Source organism: Haliaeetus leucocephalus, unplaced genomic scaffold (assembly GCF_000737465.1).
Source record: "Haliaeetus leucocephalus isolate CR32 unplaced genomic scaffold, Haliaeetus_leucocephalus-4.0 Scaffold228, whole genome shotgun sequence".
NCBI lineage: Eukaryota > Metazoa > Chordata > Aves > Accipitriformes > Accipitridae > Haliaeetus > Haliaeetus leucocephalus.
The window spans coordinates 1582056-1601342 of record NW_010972664.1 but is presented as its reverse complement, the minus strand read 5'-3'; positions in this window follow the sequence as shown (position 1 = coordinate 1601342).

The window sequence follows — 19287 nt, the reverse complement described above, 5'->3', positions numbered from 1 at the left end:
GCTTTTTGTTGACAGCCCTTATTTTGCATTCAGTTCAAGACAACGTTTGCAGAAGAGTTTCAGGATACGCCTTCAGGATAAGTCTACCTAAAGCCCAACCCTGTATTCAAATTCTAATGGTCAAGTTTGCTGTAAAACATGTGCCACTTAACATAACTCTCTGACATTACTTAAATGTACCTTTCTCAGATAAAATCTGTCTAAGGCTGCATATATCTAAAAAAAAGTGGTTTCCTGGAATAAGTTTTTAAAAAATGGACTAAGATAAGACTACTTTTATGAGTTCACCAGTATAAGCAGAAGAGGTGTAAGCTGTCATGAAACTAGGCATGCATATGTTCAAATGTTTATAATATACAAGTTCTCAGAATTTAGATTATTTACCATAGTGCTATATTCCATTCTCTAACATGCATGAGTGTATAAACCAGTAGTTTTAACTTGTGCTCCATTAACTGCTCTTAAACGGTGGGTGAAAATGAACTCAAAAAGCAAACCTATTGTCATTAGGCTCGAATCTGTTATACGTTGTTTGCTCCCTCTCAGGAAATGTTCAAAGGGTTTGAAGAACAGAAAGGGCTGAAAATCTTTGGTTCAGGATGGTACTTCTGTTGAATCAAAAATAAGGTGACAGACACTGATCTTGGAAATATTATTGCTGTCTGCTGGCCAGTCCTACTGTCCTTCCTTTACAGGATGCTCAACTTCCAAAGAAGCATGTTAAAGCTTTGCGCCCTGGGGCCCCTCACACCTGCTGCACCAGGGTGCAGCTGCAGTCCTCTCCTCCAACCCGCCTTTAACAGCTCTGGGGAAAACTGGCTGTGGGTACACAGGGGTGTCAGCTCATCCTCTTGATCTGTGCTGTTGTTTTCTTGTAGTCCCCCCCTCTACCTGCCCAGGCTTCTCGTGTCTCTGCTGGATGATTGGGTAGTCTTCACTTGTCCTTCCTGTGTATACAACATTTTGCATAATGGGATCCTGATCCATAAAAGGGACTGCAGTAAAGCAAATAACACTACCACAAAAAAAAAAAAAAAAAAAGAAAAAAAGAAAAAAAAAAATCCTTTAATGGTGAGTAGGCTCACTGAAGTCAATATATAAGAGAAATACATGTGTTTGTGTCTACAGGGCACGTTGGCATAGTGTGCTACATGATGCTGTGGGCTAACACCGGGAGCTTGTCATCTCCATAAGGTGATTTCTTCCCTCCTTAGCTTTGATCTAGTGTATTTCAAAACAACGCAGCCCCAAATCTAAGCTGGACAAAAAATTTTGCCCCTCCCCGGTTGCTGTGGTTCATGCAAGGTGCTTCCTGTGGCAGCCTTTTGGAAACCCTGTCATTGTGGCTGACGTGGTTCCTCCCACCCAGCCAGTTGTGTCAGGACCATGGTACTGTTTCTTAGGCTCACCCAAGGTACCTATTTAAATTATAGATCTGGAATACTGCTGGCTCCCCTCCAAATCTCTGATCTAGTAGCTGTTTTTAATGATAAATTACATATGTTTAATAGCTCAGCTATTTTGTTTGGTTCCTTCAGAACTTTGAGATGAATAGGCTCCAGTCTCAGTGATTTATTGCAATTTAATTTGTCAAGTTGTTTCAGCAGTTTTTCTTACACTCCTCTGACAGCAGTTCACCTTCACAAGCCAAAGATAGGTATTTCCCCATTCTCTTCAGAGTGAAGACCCACACAGAAATGACTTGGCAACCTCCATGAGTTCCTTCTCCTCTATGACCTCTTTTTCTCCTGCTCAGTTGATTAAATTTAGGGATTTTCCCGTGAGCATCCTATGCTCAAATCCTTTATCATCGCAATTGTATCACACAAGCCTTTTCATAAGCTGATTGATCACCAGTGTAATTGTAGGTACAATTTTTGCCTGGATTTTTCTAGAATCTCTCTGCTCTACATTTAAAATTTTTCTTTTGATTTCCAGCCTACTCATGACTGTTCCCTTTCCCTGATCATTGTCCATATCTCCTTCATCTGAAATAATCTTTCCTGAACATGGATGGTCAGATGCCCACAATTCCAAGTGAAGTTTTGTATTCCTCTCTTCCTGGCTCCTCAGTCCAGTCTAGGATTGCATTTCTGTCTTTTGTGATTGTGTTATACAAGGGCTTTGTATATACAGAAAGAATAACTGTATCAAAGTCTGTAGGGTAGTCAGCTGGTTTCCACTTGAAAGTTCCAAATTTATAAGAGATTTCTGCTACTTGTCCCTGAGCATGTCACCTTACAGTTGGTATAATTGAATTTAATCCAATATCTATTACTCCTTTTGTCATTTATTTCTTTCCATGTGATATCCTAATAGTCCTCTGTATTAACAGTACCACAACATTAACATTGTGATCAGCAAATTTCATTTGTGCATTCCTACCTGTGTGCCAAGATCATTAAAGAAAGATTGATATGTTTCAGGACCTTTCCTTGCACCATTCCCCTGCGTCCTCATACTTTCCATTTTGACACTCCTTAGAAAGGTCCTTAACTATATCTACAACATTGCTACTAACACGGGCTTTGTTTAGCTTAACTTCTTATGTGGCAACATATGAAATTAATTGTTAAAATCTAGATACATGAGTTCTATTGTACTCTCCTTTATATAGGTATACTTAATATATCAAAGACAGATGTCAGAGTTGCTTTGTCTGATCCACATTTGGGACGTCATGAGGGTGTCAATAGAGTTTTCCTCCCCTATTTACAATTACTCTTCTGCCCATCTACTACCTGGCAAATACCCCCTCACAAATTATTGGGGTAGTAGTAATGCATCTAATTCTACAGTACCATCAGCATCTCATTAGATTTATTTTTAAGAAGTCTTAAACGATGGGTCGCTCCATGTGCTCGATTTTTCTTGAGCATGTGGGGTTTTTCAGAACTATATGTGGTTTTAAGGTAGCTTCTTAGTCTTTGCAAAGTTGTTCTGGTCAAAGGAAAGCTGTGAGAGCTTTGTGTTGGTTTGCAAAGAGCAAATGTGTACTCTGTTGTTTCAGGCTGTAGCTGTTTTCCCCTCCATTTCCTAATTCTTCTGTTTTATTGGTCTGGGACATGCTGGCTTTGGTATGACTGTAATTAAGTTTTCTTGAGCATCCTCCAGGGTTAATTCCCCTGCACATTGATTCCTACATTTCCCTGAAGAAAAAATTCCTAGTTTAACCCTCCCCCCAAGCGTACCATCATTTTTGGGAACACTTTCCCCAGAAGGACATTAGGCTTTCAGGCCACTGTCATTGGTAAGTCTATGGGGCCCTGCAGGAGAAACTGCACCTAGATCATAAACAAAAGACTCTCCCACCCCCCGCAGGGTTGGCAGACTTTTAATTACAACATAGAACAGATGAATCAGTTGGGTGTCCCTTGACTGGGGAACCTTCTGAGTGACTAAATCTGTGTCAGATGAGGTGACAACAGGTAATAGATGTGAAATGCCCTGGCAGTTGGGAGACATTTCCTAAAGGAGCAGATTAGCAACTGAACAGCTAAATGGGTCACTGGATGAAGGGTGAGGGACTGAAGGGGAAACAGAGGGCAAGGGATGGTCTGCAGACCTTTTCCTGAGAATGAGAGATGAACCGTGACAGCTACATCGCTGGTGCCTTGAAGTGTGATGCTCACTTTCTGAATAAGCTTCCTGGACAACTTGTTTGCTTTTAACTGGAGATTGTTGAGATTTCTTAGCAAATGGTCTTCAAAAAGTTTTCTTAGAAAGCCACCCCCATCTCTTTCATATTAAAGATTCTATTCTTTGCAACATTTTTGGAAATATGTCTTTAAATCTTATTGTACATTCAAAGATTGTGGGGTGGGTTTTTTTTTGTTTTTATTGAATAGAACCACAAGTTAGGTAATAGGAATTGGGAAACTTGAGGAGAAATGAAAAAAGTTGATCTTTTGGTTAAAAAGCATTTCTTAAAAAAATATAGAAAACTAGCAATTGGGTCAGCTTTGAATGCTACATTGTGCAGATAACCCTGAGGTCAAAATATTTTGCAAAATCATTCCCCTCCCTTCATATAATGATCGTGGTCACAGTGCAAATGCCTGTCGTAGGCCTAGAAAACCATCATTCTTTCAGACAAGCATCACTGCATGTCCTGGCTGTATGATGTGGGATTGGAAGTATGTTTTAATGTTCACACACCTGAAGCCTTTAAGGGAAACTTCAGAAGGTACAAAGGTACCTTCAGAGGCGAGGGTGTGCACACTCTGTTTTTCCCATCTATCGGGAAGCGGGACGCATCATGGAAGATCAAGCCTGAGATCTGTTGCAAGGCCAGGAGGTCTTTGTCCTTTCTTTTCCAGTTGTCTCCTACTTGTGACACCTCAGAGCAGCCTGTCAATGTCCAGTCTTCTTTATTCCTTTCCCATGCTATGGCCCTTGTGAGCACATACATCCTAACCTGGCCTGAGATGTGGATTTTTCCTATTGCCATGCTGGACTCTGAACCAAAATGGCAATGAGTGAGAAAGGGATGAGAAAACATTTTGTTCACCTACCCATAATAGGTAGGTATGCCACAATATAGCAGAGATGCCACAAAAAGTCACATTCCTGGTCACTCCACCGTGCCATAACCTCTGTCCACTCCCTGACTGTCAGGCATGTGAATAGACCTGGCCAGAAACACCAAACATCTGAACAGCCTCTGGCTCGTGAGGACCTGAAGCAATAAAGGTGCCATGGTGCTGTGCTATGGGAATGCATCAAATACCCCCGGCTCATGGGAGGCTGGAGACAGTTGTATGAGTCCTGTTTAAAGCCCAGGATGGGGCAAAAGATCTCCAGGGGCTGGTGTGCTGATGGCTTGGGATGGCTGCAGTGACTGCTCTGGAATGGGCAAGTGGGATCCCTTGGGATGCTGCCCCTCGTTTGTCTCCTCAGGGCACCGAGCTGGCCAGGAAAGGGAGAGGCAGAGTGTGGTATGTGCTTTGCAACATGGGAGCTGCTTCCCTGGCTCCAAATGGGGTATGTATCTCTATTTTGTGTACTGAAGTACATGGTCTCTCACTGACCTCCAGACAGGGGACACCTTACATCAAACAGAGAGTTGCTCTTCCTTGCATCCAGGCAGAATTTGGGAAGGGAAAACCTCTTTTTTGCACAAGTTGTTATCCAAACAACACAAGGGAGCTTTTATAACTGGAAAAAGGAGACAGAAGAAATGAGCCACCACCAGCACCGCTATATAGACACCCAAGGTCATCTGTTACATAAACCTCTCCATGACAAACCTTTTCTTACAACTGCCAGACAGTGTTTATATTCCAGCCTTGGAAAAATAAATCTTGTTGTGAAATAAGAAATAGTTTAACACTTTACCAGTGCTATCATAACGAATTAATTTGATATTCATGGGAATACCACATGTGCTTTCCTAGGTGTCTTACTACCATTTCACTTTCACTAATGGGCACTTGAGTCATACTGATTTTTCCCCAAAGCCACATAATGATCTATAATATTCCTGAATAATTGCACTTTAAGTGGAAGCTAACAGGGTTGACTAATCCCAGAAATATGTCAAAATATTTTTACTATTTTAAGTAGGAATTTGAATATTAACAGGACCTGCCAGAACATTTAAATGTGTGGAAAAGTTTTACAGAAGAAAGTTCTGGAATATTTTTTGAAGGTTAAAAAGCCCTCAAATGTTTTTTTCTGAATAATTTTTATAGCCATCTGCAGAGTAGCAGAATTGCTAAACTGTGTTAAAAAGAAAAGAGAAAAACCAAGTACAAGCTCATGTGGTACAAACCCTGTAATTATTTAACAGTAGCTAAAACAACTTCACAGACTCATTTATGCCACTGCTTGAAAATAAATCTTGGTTGCAGGTATTCTAAAACCAGGATGCCATAAGCAATTTGTGGGGAAAAAATGTAAAAAATCTCCTATAAAGTCTCCTTTCTGAATGGATAAACTTTGCTGCCTTTCTCATTAATAGGCATGCTAGGTAGCTTTGTATCTACAGGTTAGTCCTATTTCGAGGCTTGAATGAGGTGTTATTGCCCAGGATGACTCCAGCTTGCTCTGCAGAGCCTGAGGGGAGGGAGCTTGGCAAGGTGGCGCAGTGCTCAGGAGGAGCCAGGCTTCCCGGGCAGCTGGGGCTGGACCCCAGTGCCGTGCAGGGCAGGCTCCCTCCCCAGAGCAGTCAGCGGGGCTTGAGCCTCAGCTCAGGACCATGTATGAAGTGTCAGCTGTGCAAACTTGGGCTGCATCTGTTCTGCCCAGGATCGCATTAAAAACCCTGTTTGTTTGCACCTTTGGCTTGGCCATATGTGAAAGCAGGCATAGCTGGCATACACAAGATGGGCTCCATGGGGCATGTCTGGTGTGTTAGACCTGCTTTTGGGTGCAGTAAAAGTAGGCAGCAGGGCTGAGAGGTGGATGGAAACAATCTGTTGGGAGGCAAATCGCAGCAGGCACGATGAACCCTCAGGGGCAGGAGCTCTGCTTCATCTACACAGCTTTTGCATACTGGCCACCATGGTGTCACTGGGGAGAGTACGGAGAAGCTGCTGCAGCTGTGTCCTTGAGTGACCCCCAATTGTCAGGTCAGCCCCTGAATGTGAATGAGCCAAGAGCCACCCTGTCATGCTCACATTAATGAAAAAGAAGAGGTCCAGGAACAGGACTGGGTAGGAGAAGTGGAGCAGGACATCTGTGTCCTCAGGAGGATCCTGTGGTTCCAGAAGGAACGACTGAAGTACGTAAGACTCCTTTAATTAAAGGATTTACCCGTAGTCTCAGAATGGAAATGACACGCTTTGTTGTGCCTAATTGGGTGGCTGCTCTCCAGGGTCACAGCACCTACTCCTGAACGTACAGTGAAATTTCTACGTGCAAAACTCAACACAAATCAAACTTGTGGCAGTCCCATAGCAGAATGCACAGCGGTATCTGAGAAACATCTAATTTTTATCTGATTAAGAACTGTAAAAAAAGAGGGCATAAGCCTTGCTTGTGCATTATTGAAATGACTGCAATGGCGCTGACGGGATGGCAAAGTGTGCCTGCTGATGCTGGAGGAATGGAGGCTCGTTCAGCAAGACGCAGGGAACCTGGGAGACTGGCGGGTGCATTGGCTGGGAGGGGTGAGGCGGCTCTGTGTGGCGCTGAGGTCCCTTGCAGGTGGAGGACGTGGAACAGACAGCGTCATCACAAAATGTGCTGCACCCCGCAAGGGTTCGGCCTGATCAAAGGGAAACACTGCAGGAGACCAACAGTTATTCTTGTGTTTCCTCTGCTGTGAGTTAATGTGGAATTTGGGTGAGCAGCATCTCTCCTCTGCTACAAGATCCTTCATGATATAAAACGCTGCCTCCCTTCTGAATCACAGCAATTAAAAATGTATGCATCCAATCCACCCCATTTGACAAATTCACATCTCCTTCCTCTCCTTGAGCCCTCTCAACCTCAAAACATTTATTCTTCAGAAGGCTTATTTACCCTTTCCTGCTTATAGCTCTGTTTTGGAGGAATCTTCAAATTTGAGGCATCAGTAGTTATCAGTAAAAAACATTTTCAGGCAGAAGTTCCCTACCAGCTCTAATTAGAAGCCAATGCTGGTAACAAACCTTTGCTAATGCATTCAGAGGGAATCCCATAAATAATTGGTGTAATGGTACAGTATAACATACACATCCCTGAAAAATTGGAAAGTTAAGACTCTGAGTTGGAACCTGTGCTGAATTTTGCTGGGGTCTCAGCTGGTGCCCCTTCTTCCAGCAGAGGCCGTGGGGGGGGCAGGATGTACCGCGGTTCCTGCTGTGCAAATTAAAGTCTTGCAGATTAAAGTGACATAAGTGGCAATTTAAGTTAATAAGCTGGGTTATGAACTCTGGTGGCAGAGGTGCGTACGTGATGCCTGTTCTCTTGTGCTAACTAGTGATGGTGGCAGTAGCCTCTGGTGCGGGGATAGGGTGGACAACGAGCAGTGATAACCTCTTCAGCCATCCCTGTTATGTCTGATGGAGACTGAAAGTCCCCATCTTTTTTGCATCACTCAGTGAAGTAAAACAAAATTGGTAACAAAGCAACTGCCTTTTTGCAGTATCTCTACAAAATGTCCTTGAATGATGGTCCTCCTTGAAGGGAAGTTCTGTTAAATCAAATAAGTGAAATTTAACTTGGGGCAATTAAAGAATCTGTTCTTGCATTTCTAAAGTTTCAGAAAATTTGTTAATGTTTTAGACTGTACCTAGGCTGGCAAATTCTATTCTTCTGCATACTGCTTGCACCTCTGAAGCAGTGTCACTGAAGGCTCTGTCTCTCTGGATCTGAAACATAGGTGCAAGATAATTTTTGTATTTACAGACTTATTATATGAAGTACTGCTGTATTTAAGCAGCTTTTTAAAGCCCTATTTTTCCCCTCATCTACCTTTGGCACTGCAGGACTGCAGTTCTATGACTGGGCAAACTAGGTTTTAACTGTAAGCTGGAGCCTTATTATTCTTTGGAGTAACCTTCAGTCCTTGGTGAAGCTATTTTGGTGAGGAGCTACTCTTCTTTTCCCATCTTGTGTTTTGCTGTTGTAACATAGTCATAGTGATCGGGAGTAGACTACCGATCCTGCACAGTTAACAGCTGAACTGAGGAGCCTGGGAGCAATTCCCAGTCTATCTGGTTGCATGTTCAGCTTAGGTCTGGGAACCCACTCCCTGGTTTCCATGAGAAGGACATCCAGTTGTATGGGCTGCGTGGAAGCTGCTGTACCACACAGTCTGGGCAGCTGGGGGACAGGAGCGCTGTGTGGAAATCAGAGTGCCCCTGTGTCCTGGTGCCTTCCATCCCAGACCTATTTTTTATTGCAACCCCCCCAAAATGGCCTTAACTCAATAGGTCCAAGCAATGCACTGCAGATCTATATTCCCCTATTCCTGTATGCATCAATTTAAATACTGAGTTTAAGCTGGAGGCATTAATGCTCTATAATCAGGGTTCTTAAAACCAAAAGAGCTCAAGACACATTTCAAATTTCAATTTTCCACCTAATCAGTGCACTTTTTTCAATTTTACAAACAAGCGTATTTCACCACTACTACTTAATATGATCCACCCAATATTATTCTTTTATCAGCCAACTCTAAACATAGGACAAGATGCATTAAATTATATATAGAGAATATTAATCAAATTTAAATGCAAGTCCAAGTAGAATATATGTAGTTCCTATTTTAAATTAATAATAATGTTATACATTTTCCTTAATAGGAAATGTTTGCTACATTTGCAAAGTTAGCCTGAAGAATTAGTAATAAGTATCTCACCAGAGCAATTCTGTGCTCAGCTGACAAAGCAGACAAATGTAGTACTTCCTATTTAACAGCATCCATAACAGAAATCACTAAATTCTTTGCCACTATGAATCAAGAGTTTTAATGAATGGAAATGTTCCAGTTTACACCAGTGCCTTGATAATAATATTTAAGGTAAAGAGAAATACCTAAAGTATGTCAACAATCAGAATTAGGAGCTGGGATGGAAAGGTGTGGTTGTATTTGCTTGTGTTTTTTTCAAGTCAGTAACTGAGAAATACTCCACGTGAGTTTGGAAAGAAGCACAGATGTCAGCATGAGCTCTGGAACCTAGGTTTTCTGGTCTCTGATCCAGTCCCTGGCCCTTGTCAAAAAACCCAAAGGGTTGCTTTACGTTATGTTCTTTTTATATCGAAGAAGCGCACCTCAGTCACAATTCTTTTTCTGAATCATTCCCCTCTCCTTGGCTGCAGACGTCTGAGCAGCAGCTGGGAATCCCCAAAGACGGGAGCATTCATGGGAGTCTGATTCTTTGACATTTAGGGTAGACAAACATGTCCAAGGATCTGGGACAAATAGATCCAAAAGCTGGGGCTGGGCATAATACTGAAAACTTGCTTCACTTTGGGCTATTCTGCCTATTTTTACATGTAACATGGGAGTAAGAACTAGATTAGGAGGCCTGAGGGGTTGAATGGATTACAAACAAAAAGCATTAAGCTAATCATAGGAGTGATGTTCCTTAAGGGCAAGGATGAACTAATGGCTGGATGTTCCTTCGCCCCTGTATTACAACTGTGGAATGGTAAAACAGTCAAAAGAGTAGCTGCTTCCAAGCCAGGTCTGCTACATTATTCATTTCTATACGTTTTATAGATGTAGGAGTTGCTTAACATAGATTGCTTGCACAATCTTTAGATATACTCATAGGAAGGGAATTCAAGGTCAGCAGTCCCTGAAGGCTGTCAAACTATTTACAAGTTTGCTATTTATAAGGACTAGTCTGGGAATCCTAGAAGCAATAAGTTCTTAGGCAGGTGGTTTAATTTCTGCATGACACAGAAGAGGTGCTGTTTCTGTATTGGTGCCTAGATGCCATTGCAGTTCTCTTAAAACATATTTTGTTCTCTAGATTCTAGTGGTGTCAGGCTCACCCCTAACCACTCCATATAACCTGAAGAATGAAGAGAGCAATGAATATCACTACAGCAACTGTTCTGTGCAAGTTATATAATGTTTTCAGGGATGACAAGAGTTAATCAGAAGTTTAATGATTAATACAGAATATTAATCGATTGACCTTGGGAGTATAGCATGCTATAAAATAGCAGGCTAGAGGATTCATTGCATTGCCACAGAACACTCTCTGAAGAAAAAAAAATTCTTTTCTAAGCAAAGTGAAAAGTAGGGCATACTAGTTTCTGCAGACCAGAAAAAGCACACTGCTTGCTCTTGTATTAGGCTTTGGAACACTTAAGTGAGGTGGAAAATGTAGAAAAAAACATTGTGACCAAACTGCAAACATCACAAACTCAAAAGCACTGATGTACTGAATTCAGATAAGCTTCCAATGAAGAGAGAGACTAGTTGTTCCTTCCTCAGTAATCTTACCTACAAATATGTACATATTGTACCTTTTGTTCTTTTTGATAAGTGGATGGTACATCCTAGAAGGGCATCACTCATTCTAGGAAGCAAATCTTTAAAAGTCATCTCATCTGGCTGTAGTACAACAATGAAAGCAGTGTTCAGTGCTCTTGATCTAAGAGCATCCATTTTCTAGACCCAGTGTGCTCTTCCTATATTTGTAAAACAAAAATAAAACCGTAAGTCCTACAACTCTGCCCCTCCCCACCCCCTGCCCCAATAAAACCCTTGAAGAGGCATCTGGACTTGCAGATGACTTAATCTGCCTGTTAGAAGTTTCAGGAAGGGATATTTTCCCAAAGCACTTCTGCAACGCCCTATACTTCTTTCAAGATGACAGTTTGCATCATGCTAAGGCAGCGGGGAGACGGTAAACAGAAAGGGGAACGTGATACAAATGCTGGCAAAAGTCAGGGAAAGCAAGGTGGGAGCAATATCGCTCAAGCTGTCAGCTCTGTGAGCAAGCCTTGTGAACCAGTTGAGTTATGGCAAACTCCTGCTATGAGGGAATTGCAGTAACTGAGCCTTGCACTCAAACATTTATAAGGGTGTCCTGGGATAAATAAAGGCTCAGCCTCTGTAAACTCTGCAGTGAAAACAAACACCTTTGAACCAAACCAGTTACAAGGCTCTAAAAAGCATGGGCATAGCTGATGTTAATTATAAGATTTGTGTCTTGGTTTTCTATCTTGAGAACAACTGTCAGAGTCCTCTTGGCTGGCAAGGAATTAAATGCAAGGCCCTGGCCTGAGCTACTGCATAAGGCAGGGCTGGCATTACTGCAGTATCCCTGTTGGCATACAGAGTGCTCTCAGTTTAGGGTCTTCACTGGAATATACGACAAAAGAGTAAAATCTCTGTGATTCCTAGGCAAAGACCCAGCTGTCTGGGGCCAGGCCTTCTTAAAATGGTGGGTTGTATTTCGTCAGATAAAAGACATCCAGCTTATTTTAAGATCATAACTCATGCACTCAGACACAGCTATGTGACACATTGAGCTTTGTTTAGAAGCCTGGTCTGGATTATAAAGGCATTTCGGAAATCATGTGCTTATCAGAAGTTTGAATCAGACTTGCTGTCTATAACCAAACTCAATAATCGGACTCTTGAACCATGTAATGGGTTAGCAAAAGAGCAGGGGACATGCAGGGAGACAATGATTTAGCAGAATTTTACTCGGCATTCAAGCATGCTAGCATGCCTGAAAATAAGGGATACATTATTAATTAGTTAATGTTTGCGAAGTATTTTGACTCTGGAACTTGCCAGGTGTTCTTCTTCATTAATTTTCAGTAAATATATGACTAAGCAGTATATGTAATAAGGACACAAAGTCTGGTAAGTAGACAAAAGACCTGATAATACACAAAACATTTAAAAAAGAGAGATGCTATTAACAGGAAAAAAAAATGTCCAAACCAGTGGAGTAAATATTGTGATGATGCAGATAGTTATCTATTAACTCAGCACTAATGTAGGGACACGCCCGATGGCACTGACGATCAGTTGAGACAGCCAACGTCCTACAAGACCTGTAAAGCTGACCTCGATCACCTTTTCCCTTCCAGTGCTAAATTTGGAACAGCCCATACTCAGCAGACCTTCTCTTACCTTCTGGGGCTGCCTAACGCCTGCTTTCAGAGTTACATGTGCTTCTGCAGCTTTAATAATGTCTGGAAAACCACTTCTAGATGGCGGTCACAACCCCTGACTAGCTGCAGGGAGGTGCGCTGACACCGGGCCGGCAGCACAAGCTGCTGCATGCTCTTCCCCTCCCTGGTCGTTCTCACATCCCCATCTGTTCCTTTCCAGTCTCTCAAGTGGGAAATAAACTGAGTTAGAGTCAAACTGTCAAACTCATAATATTCGAGTGGGTTGAATGTCACACCAGCAGAATTCATGCAATCCATATTTCATTCAGCGCAATAAATATGCAGTCTTACACAGATCTTAGAAATCAATTATTTTTTTTTCGGGAAGGCTTGGAGAAACCGTAGGGGCACTTCAGCAAAATTATTTCTTGCCTTCTTTTCCAATGAAGTAACTTTTTAGTGTTATGATTGCAAGGTCTTGCTTCCTGAAAACAAGATCATAAGTGCCCAAGCCATCTGCTCCTGCCCTTAAGTCAAAGTCATGGTCCTCAGTTTACAACATCATACTTGGAAGTTTATGACGTTACAAATACAGGATTGTCACTTTTGTTGACAGCTAGCCAACAGGATCAAATGAATTAAGCAACAAGCCGTGTCCTTGAAATCTTTGGCTGTAAAGACAAAGACCAAGTGGAAGCCTTTCTAACTGAAAGGAGTTAGCATTGCCTTCACAGGTGGTTAGCATATCACAAATTTGTCATATGCTCTGTAAAAACAACTAGGAACAATCTTGTGGCTTTCTAAACATACTTTAAATGTTTTTTTAAAACATATTTTCTCTTTACATGTCAACTGTTCTGCACATGCAATTATGTACATGCATGATAGTTTTTGACCTAGGCTAAAGGACCAAATGATAAATCAACTTCTAGGGACAGAGATACCGCTGATGCAAATTGACTTTATATTAATGGAGTCAAGGGACCTATGCCAAATTTCTTCCAGCTGAGGATATGACCCACACAATGTACTTCACGTGCCACAGGATTTTCTGTGGCTGCAAGTTTTATCATATGTGGAAGTATTGAAATTGGTGGGAAAACAGCTATTGATCCCCTTGTGTAGAGTGTAGCCTTAGTGTGCATCAGTGTGACAGGTATTTAATAAGAGTAGTTTGAGGCCCTTCAAAAATGTACAGAAAGTCCCTCAGCTGCAAGAAATCAGCAAAGCCTTGTTGATTTTCACTGGTTAAACACCTAGATGTGGGTCTGGGTCCCAACGGTCTTACTCCATCCAAGCAAAATCATGCTCCTGCAGCTGTCCCCATTGACTTTTAAAAAGTACAGAATTTTTCACTGCATTTTAATGAACCAGAAGACAATTTGGAAAAACATAGCATGCAGCAACTCGAGGATGTTATACAGATGCCAGGAATCTCCCTGGACAGCATCACCTACAGAACAGGGGGGCACTGTACAGCAGCAAGTGCAAACCCAACATCAGCTGAGTGTGGAGGCCAGTTTCAGGAAGAGACCTTGAAAGGTTACAGGCTGGGAAGTAAGAGATTTTTATGAGGGATTTTAAGCAAGGATGCTGGATCATTCATTCTTTGAAACTGCTTTTAAGCCACTGTCAACATGTTTTCCCTTAAAGAGCTACATGTGAGTATTAACAGGAAGTTTTATCCTAATTTGACCTATAGGTCAAAAGCAAAAGAAATGTAAGGCAGAGAGCAATTTTATTTATCTTTCTAGAATGAATTAATCCACTCTGTTATTATTATTTTGAGGGACACAGTTATTAGTCTTATAAAAAAAAATCTTTTCAGAATAGATTTAATTGCTGAAATAACTTCATAGAAAATGGAAATAACAGCCTTTACTTATGAGCCCTACTTTAAAGGGTAGAAAGTCTGCTTTGTTTTAGGAAGAAGCTTTAATCGATCTCTTTTGTGGGTAACTTAGAAATAACATTTTAGTTTGATCAGAAAAAAATATTCATTCAAATGCAAATTTAATGAGTCAAATGCCTATAGCTATTTCTAGCACAAACAGGTTTGCTTTTATGGAAAAAATGCAAACTGATGCTAAATGGTAGATCACTGGTCCTATGCCATTTTGAAGTTTTATTTGACAGCTTCGATGTAAAGTCAAGCTACAATGCTAGAGCTAGGGACCAGAGGAGGACAGTATTTTGGTTTTAAGTTTAACTTTGGCTCCAGTAAAATTTAACTGTGATTCACTTACCAAAAAAGGAAAAAGGTCCTGTTGCAGAAGCGTAAGAGAGATCTTTCTTCTCTCCAGCCCTGATATAGCTATTGTTAGTGGGCAGGCACTGCACTGGGCTAACCAGCACAGAATTATTGCTGTTGTCTCTCTGCTGTGGAGTGATGGTAGTGGGTCTGTATGTGGCCGTGTGTTTTTTAAACAGAAGGGGTAATATTTTGAAAAGTGAAACGGGAACTTAGTCCTCCTTGCAAAAATGTCCTAAGTTCTTTGTTTCTTGAAATTCAATTCCAATTCACTTTTGAAATTAAGGCTGTGAGTTCCTAAATGACTGGGGGACGTTTAAATATTTGACCTAAGAAGTCCTGCTCCACTTGTGTGTTGCTCTGTTTCCTTCAAAACTGAATTCACATGGGTCTCCTGTGGCAAGTACCAGCTTTAAGCCTTTCTTTAAAAATGGTTACATTTGAATGATGTATTTAGCAACCAACAGGCATTTCTGCAAAACCCCTAACATCTCAGCCAATGTCATTGTCTCCATGATCTGCATGCGCGGCAGATGTGTTGTACGCATCAACATTTAGAATGTTAGTCTCCTGTGGCCATGGGAGGGATGGGCTTTGTTCTGTCTGCACAGTATCTAGCTCAGTGGGGGTCCTGAGCTGTGGCTGGGCTCCAAAATGCTGCAAAATGGTACAGCATTAAAATAACATAAGTGTTTCATGCACGTGCTACAAAGAAGCATCTATTGCAAGCGTAGGAAAAAAAAGACTAGGAAGGAGGTAAAGGAAGCAGCAGAAGGCTCTTTTTCTCCATCACAAGCCACCCAGAGAATACCTCTGCGTGTTTCACTTGGTTATTTATTTTGCATTATATCTGACATATCAGAAAACATGAAAGGCATTTGCAAGCCTAAGACAAAAAGTAAAATGGTGCTTGAAAATGATTCTTTGTGAAGGCTTATTTTTATTTTGTTACACATGAGACTAGTCAAGCAGACAGGTTTATTTTAACTCCATAACAAAATTTAGTGACTGGAGACAAACAATTGTCTGCTATTATCATTCCTGCTGCCAAAATTCATTAGGTTCAGGAACATCAACTAAATCATGTGCTAGAAGAGAACACACAGCTCCCTACACTATTGCTGGAGAAATGACCCTATAGTCAGCATAGTACCCACGTTCATCCAAGAGACTACAAAGCCTATTAAAAAGCAAAATACCTCAAACTAGTCTTCCTACAATACAATGTAGGCAGTCTCTTTCTGTGGCTGCATGTTTCTTTCTGCAGTGAAAGACCTTGCTGTCTGTCATGAACCTTGTAACCGGCTTAGCTTTTTAAGGTCTGTACTTCATCAAGAAGTAAACGCATTCGCTAATACGCTGGTATTTGGTTGCCAGCCTGAGAGAAGCAGGAAGCTGTCTGGGAATGGTACTTAGAGTTAAAGGTGCCCTTTTAATGTGAGTTAAACTAAATTTTTTTTTTTTTTTCTTCTGAGGTCTCAGCTGTGGAGAAAGGAAGCTAGCTGGAAAAGTCATCCTGGCCTCAACCAAATAACCTGCTTTAGAAATGCAGGCCCAGATCCCTGGGATGTGTCTGAATCATGAAATGAATTTGAGTAAAAGAAAGTTGTTTAACACCTTTGCCGCCTTCTGTTCTCCAAAGTAGTCAGGGTCTAGTTTGGCTAATGGCAACTGAAAAATGCAGATAGCTCTGAATGGTATTGATTATTTCTGTGGTTTGGTTTTGGTTTTTTTTTCCCAGACATTCAGTTACAGCAGTTTTCCATCATCTTTGCATTGGAGACATGCAAAGCAACAGTGAATAATGTGAATCCCAGCGTATGTCACAGATTAAAAACATGGAGAATAGGGGTACTTGCATGTTTGTGGTGTCTGCAGCTTCTGGGAAGCTGGTGGACTTGCTGAGCTGGAATCTATCGGAGTGGGGTATTTTGAAATCCACTGAACTTTTTTAAATCCATGTAAAGTGAAGACACAAAAGCAATCAGTTAAAAGAAGCTCTTTTTTTATGGTGGCTAAAGAAGATAAAGAAGAAAGGTAATCCGGCATTAGGTTAGTGGTTCTGGAGAAAAGCTTAAGAGCTGGGTGATGTCAGCTCATGCAAGCCCATAGAGGAATCAAAAAGGTGTGCCTGAAGAGTGATACCTTAGGGAATGGGGCCAAGTTGTGGGTCCACCGGCTGCCTACAGACATGTGCTGAAAATGCCTGGCTTGCCAATAAGAGTGACAATAATGCCTGCTGAAGCAAGCAATGAGCTGACATCACAGGTTATGATGGGGATGGTGGTGGACTATGGGGTGATAGCCAACTGAGACACTCATCAAGCTCAGGCACCACGTGGGGCAGTGTCTGACACTGAACCCTATGCAGAATAACCTCCTGCTTGTATCCAAGCAGCTGTGTGGAGGTCAAATGGACACACAGAAAGGGAGCCAGCAACTGGTGTAAATAGAGAGATGGAACAGGCTAAAGCTATCTTTGGGCTGGTCTCTGAAGCTAGGAACCTAAGGAGTAATAAAAATGAAGAAATCAAAGGTCAACTTCTAGGTCAGGAGATGTTGGCCAAAAAGCTGGTTTACCCTATCAAAGCAAAATAATAACCTCCATAACAATATCATGTCAGGGTTGGATTTATTCCTTCATGGAGTCTTCAGTTTTGGTTACTTTTATATATATACATATATATATATGTAAATGTATATGTTTGTATTTAAATTTGAATTGCACATGGGCCAAAGAGACATTAAAATAATCAATCAATCAATCACTCAAAAATTAAAAAAGGCTTTCAGACTTCCACCAGTAATCTTGCAGACTCAAAGAATATACAGAACACCGGACTTTGTGAACTGACTCTAGGAGTACGTCTACACAGTGTGACTGATGCTTCATATTTAGGGCTAAGAAGAGTTTTAAAAAATTAGTGTAAAAATTATACACCCATTTCCATCACTCTATAGATTACAACAAATACTCTGTATTTGCCAGCAACTGAGGCTGTGGAACAGCTATTAGCAGATGCTGACTATATAATGATGACCACTGTAAGTGGATGCTTATTTAAGGGACATTTTCAGGAAACAGCTTGCTCTTAGGAACAGTCTATAAGTGAAAATGCAGTTTGCAAGATTTTTACATCATGCTGGCTTGGCTTTTGCCGTTTTACAGCAAAGGAAATGTTAATGTGTAATAGAATTAGCATTTAGGAGAAGCCTAGAATACTGTTCTTTATAATATAGCCCAGTACTTATTATTCAAGACAGGTCTTCTCATAGTACAATCTAAGCCCCCCAAAATTACCCATCATTACATGGACAGTCCATTTAACATTCTGAAGCTAATCATACAACAACCTACCCTTTCAGAGGAGATACAAAACCTCACCTGGGTTTTTAAGTTCTGATTACAAGATGAGGTTCCAATTGAGAATTTCTGCTATAAACCAAATGACCTTCAATGACCGTAGACTGGAAAACCTGGCGATTAATCTAAATAGATATCCAGGCAGGGGGAAAAAAACACCACCCAGCTCTTGTTTCTAGTCCTCTGCATTGTTAGGGGAATGACAAAGACAAGCAGAATGTGAAAAAAATCATGACTCCAGTGACCCTCATGTCTTTGTCCCAGAAAGGTCAAGACTAATCAGCAAAACTTTAACTAGAGTTCAAATTCAGCTTTGTTGTCCTTAGAGGCTGGTAAAATCAAATATTCTGTTCTTGTGCTCTGTAAACAGCCACAGTAATTGGTGATGCTTTCCAGCAGTGGCTGTGAAGATGTATTGACATGAGCTGAAATTCACAGAGAGACAGGATTTTACATGGTATGCAGCTGTCTACAACCAAATCCTGATTTCAGTTTATAATGCTGGAAAGTCACAATCACATTCCTTAAAATGAGATCATACCAGGATATGAGCACATACCAGAATATCTAGTATGCAACTTTACAGTTTGTCATGCTTGCCATCTAAGGCAAAACACCTATTGTCAATATCTGAAAAAATTCCTTAGAGATGGAAAGGCATCAGACAAAGTCTGCAAGAATAAGCCATATGAAAAAAAAATAAAATACAGTGGATAATCGAGAATAGATCTCGTAGGGGCTTTCTGACCTTGGCCTGAAGTGCTTTGTCCTCCTTTTGCACATCACAAGGAATTTTATTTATTTATTGAATATCCATTCTCAGTAGAGCTGTAGGAATCACCATGCTGGATCAGACCACAGTAGTCCATGTTTTCAATCATCATACCATTAGTGAGCAGAAGCTTAGAAAAAGTGCAAGGAACTAAGGAAGAAATAAACATACATTCTCAGGAAAAATTTCCTCCTTGCTCCTGATGATCAGGAACTGCCTTATGGCTTACAATGTAGGAAATTATATTCTCTCCAATAAGACTTTAAGAAAACTTGTTTTTATACCTTGGGAGTTTGCTGTTGTCCACGTCAATATTTAGTCAGATTTTGAATCCTGCTGAATGGCTGATGTAAATTATGACCTCAGGAAACAAGGTCAACAGAC